Here is an 11,145-nt window from a genome sequence, read left to right as displayed (position 1 = left end):
TGAATAAAACAGCTGTTCCCAATTCATCAGGGTAATTATGATGCTTTGGAGCAGCTTGGACCATTTGGAATGGTGTAGAACGTTGGATTTTTACACAGACTGTGAAGGGTTTGAATAATTTTGGACTGGACAGTTGCTCAAGTGTAAATAAAAGCTGAGAATTTTTTTCCCCACAATAATGCGTCTTGTACAATGTCTTATTATCTTTTTGGAGACACCTATGTCATTTCCCCTCAAAAAAAATTACTTGCTGGTTGAATAAAAGTAACTTTAAGTCAAAATTTGCCAGGGGTATGAATAATTAGGGACAGCACTGTAGCTCTTCTGAAAGCAGCAGGGTCAGCCATACTACAGGGAGTGCAGAATTATTAGACAAGTTGTATTTTTGAGGAATAATTTTATTATTGAACAACAACCATGTTCTCAATGAACCCAAAAAACTCATTAATATTAAAGCTGAATATTTTTGAAAGTAGTTTTTAGTTTGTTTTTAGTTTTAGCTATTTTAGGGGGATATCTGTGTGTGCAGGTGACTATTAATGTGCATAATTATTAGGCAACTTAACAAAAAACAAATATATACCCATTTCAATTATTTATTTTTACCAGTAAAACCAATATAACATCTCAACATTCACAAATATACATTTCTGACATTCAAAAACAAAACAAAAACAAATCAGTGACCAATATAGCCACCTTTCTTTGCAAGGACACTCAAAAGCCTGCCATCCATGGATTCTGTCAGTGTTTTGATCTGTTCAACATTGCGTGCAGCAGCAACCACAGCCTCCCAGACACTGTTTAGAGAGGTGTACTGTTTTCCCTCCTTGTAAATCTCACATTTTATGATGGACCACAGGTTCTCAATGGGGTTCAGATCTGGTGAACAAAGGAGGCCATGTCATTAGTTTTTCTTCTTTTATACCCTTTCTTGCCAGCCACGCTGTGGAGTACTTGGACGCGTGTGATGGAGCATTGTCCTGCATGAAAATCATGTTTTTCTTGAAGGATGCAGACTTCTTCCTGCACCACTGCTTGAAGAAGGTGTCTTCCAGAAACTGGCAGTAGGACTGGGAGTTGAGCTTGACTCCATTCTCAACCCGAAAAGGCCCCACAAGCTCATCTATGATGACACCAGCCCAAACCAGTACTCCACCTCCACCTTGCTGGTGTCTGAGTTGGACTGGAGCTCTCTGCCCTTTACCGATCCAGCCACGGGCCCATCCATCTGGCCCATCAAGACTCACTCTCATTTCATCAGTCCATAAAAAATCAGTCTTGAGATATTTCTTGGCCCAGTCTTGACGTTTCAGCTTGTGTGTCTTGTTCAGTGGTGGTCGTCTTTCAGCCTTTCTTACCTTGGCCATGTCTCTGAGTATTGCACACCTTGTGCTTTTGGGCACTCCAGTGATGTTGCAGCTCTGAAATATGGCCAAACTGGTGGCAAGTGGCATCTTGGCAGCTGCACGCTTGACTTTTCTCAGTTCATGGGCAGTTATTTTGCGCCTTGGTTTTCCCACACGCTTCTTGCGATCCTGTTGACTATTTTGTATGAAATGCTTGATTGTTCAATGATCACGCTTCAGAAGCTTTGCAATTTTAAGAGTGCCGCATCCCTCTGCAAGATATCTCACTATTTTTTACTTTTCTGAGCCTGTCAAGTCCTTCTTTTGACCCATTTTGCCAAAGGAAAGGAAGTTGCCTAATAATTATGCACACCTGATATAGGGTGTTGATGTCATTAGACCACACCCCTTCTCATTACAGAGATGCACATCACCTAATATGCTTAATTGGTAGTAGGCTTTCAAGCCTTTACAACTTGGAGTTAGACAACATGCATAAAGAGGATGATGTGATCAAAATACTCATTTGCCTAATAATTCTGCACTCCCTGTATGCCAGAAAACAGATGTATTGTACTGTCCAAGTTAAGATTTCAGTGAATCTTATATAGTAAATGAAGAGAATTCTGTTCCTGACAATCTCCCGGTTGTCTTCAATCTTTTTCCCAAAGACTGAAGCCAAATCCTGATGTAATTTCCTCCCTTACTTTTCTCCTCCAATCTGCAGTGTCATCTCTGGATTGCTTTCTTTTTTCATAAACACGTGTGAGCACAGGATCAGGTTTCAGCTCAGCCTGTCACACTGAACTGCTCTCATCCGATCAATGATGAGCAGAATGTGGTAGGGGAGATGACAAGCTTCCCTCTCTCTCACTTCCCTCTCGGTGATGATGAGAGAATAGAGCCTGGCTTACTGAGATAAGATAATTACAGCAGAGACATTTCTGAATAGATTGGAGTGCTTGCAACACAGGGTGAGATTCCTGGCAGCATTATAAGCTCAGGGCAGAGTTTAAATGGAATTTAATTTTGTGGCCGACAATCCTGCTTTAAAGATATTTGGACTTTCATGGCAAAGGCATTCATTTTTAGAAAATTGGAAAGAAGAGGGGCCTCTGACATTTAGCGACTGGATCTCTCACATGTTCAATTTATTTTTTTAAGTAAAAGAGAGGGAGTGGGAGGATAACTATGGGACAACTCAACCTAAAAAACTTAAACTGCTCTGGGTAAACCTCAGCAAGTGTCTGAATCATCTACTACCCACTTCACTCACCTCTGGTCCCTGCTCTCCACCCGCTAATCATTGGAGTAAGGCGGAGTTCCCACCGGTTTGATATTATGGGCTACTAGACTAAAATGAGATGGTCCAATAGATGGGAGGAGGTCAATAAGTCAATTGGAAGGATGTATGGGGGAGGGGCATGTACATTATGTGTTAAAGAGGAGCTGTTAGCCATACTATCTCAGAAAAAGCACATATATTAATAGATAAATACTTGCTCTACTTACATAACATGTATTGCACTGTCCACATTTTGATTTCAGTGAGTTTTATATCGTAAATAAAGAGAATTCTGTTTCTGTCAGTTTCCATTTTGGAATACCTGTGTTTGAAGCCAATCCTGATGTAATTTCCTCCCTTACTCTGTTTCCTCTCCTCTTTTTGATTTAGTATGCTTGCCTGCCCTCCTCTCAGCCTTCAAAAACTCCCACACAGCTCTGCAGTAAGAAGTGCATCATCAAAATTTAATTGTGCGACTTTGCAGACCTGGTTTAATGGTATGGATCGGATTTCAGCTGAGTCACTTTCTCAGCTTCTCAGCACAAGAAAGATTGTCCAATCAGAGAGGAAAAGAGGTGTGGGAGGGGAAAACAGGAGTGAAAGACACTTTAGCCAATCAGGCTGCATTAGTTATGTCTGAGGGAAGAAGTTGAGGAAAGTAAAGAAGAAAAAAATACAGCATGCACTGCAACTTCTTTTTTTGCGGCAGATGTACCAAATAAGAGCCAGGGGGCCTGTTAAATGAAATTATATTGAGAAAAAATTAAGTGTGATTTTTAACTTTTGATTAGCATCCTTATTACTTGTTTAACAGATAAAAATGGAGAATTGATTTCTTATTTTATGCCTAACAGTTGCTCTTTAATTTTTGGCGTGGGGGTAGAGGTGGGCTGAATGGTGTTTTGAGTAATGGGGAGAGTAGTAGTCTAGATGAAGGGGAGTCTAACAGGAGTGTTGGATGGTATTTGTGCGTGTTTTTTTTTGGGGGGGGGGGGGGGGGTGATGTATTTGTGCGTAGTGCCTGATCTTGCATTCTTACTAATATTATAAATGTGAATGTTTGGTTGTTTGTTGCTCAATCACGCAACAATGGCTGAACGGGTTGAATGAAATTTGGCACACACATAGTACATTACCTGGAATATCATATAGGATACTTTTTATCCCCATAACCAAAAAGTGGGCAGAGACAAATACAAATTTCACTGGGAAAATGTAAACTGCAGCCATTCTTACTCTGGTAATGGTAGGGTTCTCAAACTTTGCACAGTTGGTCACTGGTTGACTGGGATTAATATTCAGAAGAGTGGGTGGAGGCTACAAAAGCCAATCAAAATTCACCTATTGATTTTCAAAGGGAATATTTCATTGCTGCCATTCTTGCATTGTTCATAGCACAAGCCTGAAACGCGGTACAGTTGGTCATTGGGTGACTGGGGTTCAAATTCATAAAAGGGAGTGGAGCCACAAACAGCGAAACGATTTGTTTCATTTCATTGCAAATTATTGATGGCAAAGACCGCAAAGCTCACAAACTTGGTCATTGAGTAATTGAGTAATTGTGTGTTAGGGTTCGAAAAAGTGGGCGCAGCCAACACTGGACAAATACATACCCGGGCAGTGCCAGGTCATCAGTGGGCGGAGACTGGGGGGGTTCAAATTCAGAAAAGGGGGGTGGAGCCACAGCCAATCTGATTTGTTTCATTTCAATGCAAATTATTGATGCCAAAGACTGCTCAGCTCACAAACTAGGTCATTGAGTAATTGAGTAAGTAATTTATGGCTCATTTTACGTTGGGAGAAATATACTTCTTATTTTTATGTGTTTTAAATTTTAAGATTTTCGCGACAGTTACTCTTTAACTACTAGCCCACCGTGTTACGATGGGGGCGTGGCCGCAGCGGCAGCCCCAGGGCTGGTAAACGCAGATCGACGTAAAGTCCTGGGGCTCTGTTTTGCAGGAGATCGCGCACAGGCTGGGCGCACATCTCCTGCTTGGTAGTCGCAATCGCCGCTCGGGAGACTGTTAGACGGCAAAACCGCCGTCTATTTACCCATACAGCGATTGGCTGTGATAGTCTTCAGCCTATCACAGCAATTGGCTGTGATAGGCTTCAGCCTATCACAGCAGATCGCTCCTGTGTCCCACAGGGAGACAGCCGTGTCACACGGCTGTCCCCAGTACAGCGCTGCTGTAGATCGCAGCGTGTCACACGGCTGTCTCCCTGTGGGACACAGGAGCGATCCGCTGTGATAGGCTGAAGCCTATCACAGCCAATCGCTGTGATAGGCTGGCCAGTGGAGGGAGGGAGGGTAAGCAAAATAAAAAAAAAAATACATATATTTAAAAAAAAATAAGGTAAATATTAGTCAAAAAATAAACAAACATCTAGGGGGGCGATCAGACCCCAACAACAGAAAGCTCTGTTTGTGGGGAGAAAGGGGTGGGGGGGGGGTCACTTGTGTGCTGTGTTGTGCGGCCCTGCAGCTTGGCCTTAAAGCTGCAGTGGCCTATTTTACAAAAAAAAAAAGGCCTGGTCTTTAGAGGGGTTTAACACTGTGGGCCTCAAGTAGTTAAGCTATAAGATAACAGATCAAATACATTTTTTTTTGTTACGTGAAAAAGAAGAGAAGTAAATAAAAATAATGCAGCAAACAATGATGCAGATTTTACCCAACACATGAAGCTGATTCGTTTAATTTGGTTGGATGTAGTTTGAACAAAGAAAAAAGAACCTAAAGAGGAACCTTAGTGACATGTAGCAGAATGTAAAACATTATTCAGAATGCCAATTTTTACATTAATTATCCTGGTGTCAGCCTCAGAAACACTTCCCATATCTATATGTTGCTGTATATTGGTATGTAACCCTGCCTTTCCAGTGATACTAAACTCGGGCTTTGATTTCACACAGCCTTCTGCCCCAGAGCATTCTGGAAGAATAGGTTCACTGATTGACAAACATACATTTAACAGTGATGCACTTTGCCAGCAGTAAAGGTGCCGTCATTTCTTTGATAAATTTAAGGGGCAACTGAAGCAAGAGGTAAATGGAGGCTGTCATATTTATTTCCTTTTAAGCAATACAAGTTGCCTGGCTATCCTGCTAATCCTCTACCTCTTTTTTTTTTTTTTACCTCTTAAAGGGATACTGTAGGGGGGTTGGGGGAAAATGAGTTGAACTTACCCATGGCTTCTAATGGTCCCCCACAGACATCCTGTACTCGCATAGCCACTCACCGATGCTCCTGCCCCGTCTCCGGTTCACTCCTGGAATTTCAGACTTTAAAGTCTGAAAACCACTGCGCCTGCGTTGCCGTGTCCTCGATCCCGCTGATGTCACCAGGAGCATACTGCGCAGGCCCAGTATGGTCTGTGTCTGCGCAGTACACTCCTGGTGACATCAGCGGGATTGAGGACATGGCAACACAGGCGCAATGGTTTTCAGACTTTAAAGTCTGAAATTCCAGAAGTGAACCGGAGGCGGGGCCGGAGCATCGGGGAGTGGCTGCGTGGGCGCAGAATGTCTGCGGGGGACCATTAGAAGCCCCGGGTAAGTCCAACTCATTTTCCCCCAACCCCCCTACAGTATCCCTTTAAAGAGAATCTGTATTGTTAAAATCACACAAAAGTAAACATACCAGTGTGTTAGGGGAAATCTCCTATTACCCTCTGTCACAATTTCGCCGCTCCCCGCCGCATTAAAAGTAGTCAAAAACAGTTTTAAAAAGTTTGTTTGTAAACAAACAAAATGGCCACCAAAACAGGAAGTAGGTTGATGTACAGTATGTCCACACATAGAAAATACATCCATACACAAGTAGGCTGTATACAGCCTTCGTTTTGAATCTCAAGAGATCATTTGAGTGTTTCTTTCCCCCTGCAGCTCACTGAAGCTGATTGTTTATTTACTCTTGCAGACAGCTCTGCCCGGTTGTCTGTAATTCTGCAGTATGTGACTCAGTATGTGAACAGAGGATTTATCCAGCTTGTAAAAGATAAGAGAGCAGAGAAAATCTGGCTAATGTAAATAACACACACACACAGGGGAGTGTGCATAGAGGGGGCATGCATAGCAGATCACACTGAAGAGTTGGCAGCCTTCCAGACACAGGATGACAAGTCTGATAGGGGAAAGATAAGCTGATTTATTACAGAGATGGTGATAGTATAAAGTGCTGCAGTAAGCCAGAGCACATTATAATAGGTTTAGGAACTTGTAGGATGGTAGAAAACACAATGGCCTCAATTCACTAAACTTATCTCCTGTCTTTAATAACTCTTCTAGAGTTGTTACCATGGTAATAAGGCATGTAGTATTCAGGAAACATTTTACCTCAGGCAAGCCTAAAGTTAACTCTTCTGTCTTTAAATTAACTCTCCAATCCTTAAAATAACTCCAGAGTTAAAGACAGGCTGTTAATTAGCTGCATGTGAAAATAACTACAGAGGAGGTAAATTAACTACAGAGGAGGTAAATTAACTACAGAGGAGGTAAATTAACTACAGAGGAGGTAAATTAACTACAGGAGAGGTAACTTAAAGGGATACTGTAGGGGGGTTGGGGGAAAATGAGTTGAAGTTACCTGGGGCTTCTAATGGTCCCCCGCAGACATCCTGTGCCCGCGCAGCCACTCCCCGATGCTCCGGCCCCGCCTCCGGTTCCCTTCTGGAATTTCAGACTTTAAAGTCTGAAAACCACTGCGCCTGCGTTGCCGTGTCCTCAATCCCGCTGATGTCACCAGGAGCGCACTGTGCAATCACAGACCATACTGGGCCTGCGCCGTATGCTCCTGGTGACATCAGCGGGAGTGAGGACACGGCAACGCAGGCGCAGTGGTTTTCAGACTTCAAAGTCTGAAATTCCAGAAGTGAACCAGAGGCGGGGCCGGAGCATTGGGGAGTGGCTGCGCGGGCACAGGATGTCTGCGGGGGACCATTAGAAGCTCTGGGTAACTTCAACTCATTTTCCCCCGACCCCCTACAGTATCCCTTTAAGGAATGAAGAGGTAAGATAACTCTCTCACGTGTGGAGGTAAGTTTTCTCTTGCCTTATTATCTCTAGCATGATCTTAGTGAATTGAGGCCAATGACATTTTTGTTACAGAGTCCCTTTAAAGGAAACATCCAAGCTAAAAAAACAAACAAACTCCACTTACCTGAGGCTTCCTCCAGCCCCTGTCAATCGTTCTGTGCCCTCGCCACAGCTCCGGTGGCTCCCGGTGTCCTTCGCTGCAGAAGCCGCCCTCGCCAGGTCGGCTTCTTCTGCACTCCACGGTGCGGGTCACGTGGTCCGGCTGACGTCATGAGGATTGTACTGCGCAGGTGCAGTAGTTCTGTGCCTGCGAAGTATAATCCTGATGATGTCGGCCGGACCACGTGACCCGCGCGGTGGAGCGCAGAAGAAGCCGACCCGGAACCCGACCTGGCGAGGTCAGCTTCTGCAGCGGGGAAGAGCCACTGGAGCTGCGGCGAGGGCACAGAACGACTGCCAGGGGCTGGAGGAAGCCCCAGGTAAATGGAGTTTTTTTTTTGCTTGGACCTTCACTTTAAGGTTCCTGAGTCCTCACAATTTTGACATTTCTTTTATTCCAATAATTTTTATTGAAATTTTAAACATAACATAACCAAACATAACATGACATACAGGGTTGGTATGGTTACAGTAATGTTCAAGGCCTAAATCTGATTACACAAGGTAAGCGGTACCTAATATGGTAAAGATATACATAAATTTGGGAGTGGTACACTGTTAAAGACATGCTTAGAGTAGATTACTCTTCCTAATCATCCATCTCTCATTTGAGCAACATTTTGTTCCATCAGATATACTTTGTAGGTACAAATTTATGTTGAGAATTAAAATTGAAGTAGCTAAAAATGCAGCATATGCCCCCGGATGGTGGGTTTTTCACCCTTCATACACATCCAGGGTCATTTATAGTTATTACTACTTAAGTGGTCATTAAGGGAGTAGGGTACCCCTTAGTTTTGTTTTCAATGAGAGGTCTTCGATCCTTAATGGGTTTGGTATCAGGTCTAGTCAAATCCATCACGCGCCATCTCTTCTATGTCTTTGATAGTTAGGTACTCATAGATAGGTTGCCGCAACCCCGAACAAGATTTTAGGTGGTTTTGAACGAGAACACCAACCTAACTAAGCTAAACTAAACTCAACTAAAATCAACTAGAATTCAGAGTATCCGAATTAACCAAATTCCCCTGCTATTTCTAAGGATGCATTCTGACACTTAGGTGAGAGTATAGTTTTGTTTGAGATTAGTTACTAGTGAAGAGACCACCAGTTTTGTGGTATATTATAATAGTCAATATTGATATTTATGCCTGAGCCTTGTCTAATGTTTCTTTCCATATTCATATTATTACAAACTAATGCTTTCCAATGGTTGGAATCTATTTCCCCCGAGAGTTTCCAGTTTGTGGTAATTATATTAATGCAACTCATTATGGAGTGGCACACAAAAGGTTGTATCTCCGGTTTGAGTTTTTCTAAGTCCAATAATAGTAATGCCATGGCTGGAGTTAGAGAGAAATTGGAGCGGGTAATGGATTTGAGATGGGATTATACTATTCTCCATAGGTTTCTTATTGATTTGCATTCCCATAACATGTGTAGAAGAGTGCCAGTGCTTTTATTACATCTCCAGCATTGTGCAGATGAATTAGGTGTGAACATGGCGAGACGTCAGGGGGTGACATACCAACGTGTGACTATTTTCGGGTGGGATTCCAAATGGCTGTTGCATTTACTGAGTTTGATAACTTTTGTTACAGCATTGATTAATTTTACCGGGGAGATAGGGATTTGGAGATCATTAGACCAGGCCCGGGTGAATTTTGTGAGCACTATATCATTGGAAGGAAGTAGAGAGTTATACCAGGTTGTTATATTACCTTTAGTGGTGAATTGATTCTTAAGAAGGAGTGAGATCTGTTCTGGGATTTTTAAAATATTTATTTTACCTGCTTTTAATATGTGGTGGATTCTATGGTAACTAAAAAGTTGCGAGCTATGAAGATTATATTTTAGTTATAGCTCTTTAAAAGGAAGTACTTTGGTGCTTTCCAACATATCGTTTATATGATTTATCCCTGCTGACGTCCAAGAGTCAATGTTTAAGGAGGTTGTTAGTAGTTTTAGGGCTGTTAACGGAATATTTGGTTGTTCGGTAGGTTGGTTTGTGGGTGGGAGTTTTAACAAGTGTTGTTTGAGTAATGCATTAATTGCTGGAAATTCTGACAAGGGTGGTTTATAGCCAAGGCACATTGCTGATAGTATGTCCCTGAGGTTAAAATTAAGAACATCTGCCTCTATTTTAACCCAAGTTTTAGATATGAGAGGCTTCCACCAGCTTTTAATGCAATCTAGATTTGCAGCCAGATAATAAGAGGATAGGCAAGGTAGACCCATGCCGCCTAGCTTTCTTGGAAGAATCATAAAATTGCGAGCAATCCTTGGAACTTTCCCATTCCATATGTAACTAGACATGATTCTATCAGACAATTTTGACATTTCAACCATGTCACTATTGATACAGTAATAACTTTTCCAAAGAATTGTTTATTTTATAGGCCTTTTTTAAGGAAAAAAAAATAGGCACAAATGCAGAAAATACCCATTTTTAACCATTACTTGACAAGTGCCATAGCTATAAAATACCTCAACATACATTCTTTAGCTCTTTCCAGTATGGTCCAAATATGCCATATTTCATTACTAGCTGGGCATGGGGCAGCCTTTGCATTTGTAGTGATCAGATGTGGTTGCTAGTTTGCTCAATTTAGGGACCCCAGTGCTGTACAAATGAGTCATGAGGCAACAGCACAGTGACACGTCTGTACAGTACTGAGCCATCATGGGCACAAGCATTGGCAGTTGTAGCACATGCAGGGGATGTTATGAAAACCATGTTCAAACCACACCACTGTTGAAGACTTTTCAATAGAGATATCCTTGCTAGCTAGCACCTAGGGTTATGTGTAGAGATGGCTCGAATGGTTCGCCGGCAAACTCCCGTGGTTCACGATCGCGGCGAACCGGGAACTTTTCCGGAAGTTTGGTTTGCCCCCATAGTGCACCATTATGGTCATGACCCTCTACATCACAGTCAGCAGGCACATTGTAGCCAATCAGCCTACAATCCCTCCTGGAGCCACTACCCCCCCCCCCCCCCTTATAAAAGGCCTCATATTTTGACATTGTGAATGTGATCACAAAAGAACATACAAATGTGCTGTGGAAGACAGTGACAATAAGGTATCATGCTCCGTAACTTGGCACAGCAGGCAGAAATGAAGTGGAATTTAAGAACAACTCTAAGGGGCCTATACCTAGTTAAATCCTGAAAGGAAGGCAGTGTCTGCCCCCCAAAATCAGGGCATAAACGAAGTGCCCTACTGAAAAGGCATAAGTGAAAGGGGGAGGGACTAACTCTGGACAGCAACCTGGCAATGTGTGGTTGCTTAAACAGCATACACTGATATGTAA

Source organism: Hyperolius riggenbachi, chromosome 8 (genome assembly GCF_040937935.1).
Source record: "Hyperolius riggenbachi isolate aHypRig1 chromosome 8, aHypRig1.pri, whole genome shotgun sequence".
Taxonomy (NCBI): Eukaryota; Metazoa; Chordata; class Amphibia; order Anura; family Hyperoliidae; genus Hyperolius; species Hyperolius riggenbachi.
Note: the sequence above shows the minus strand (reverse complement) of the source record.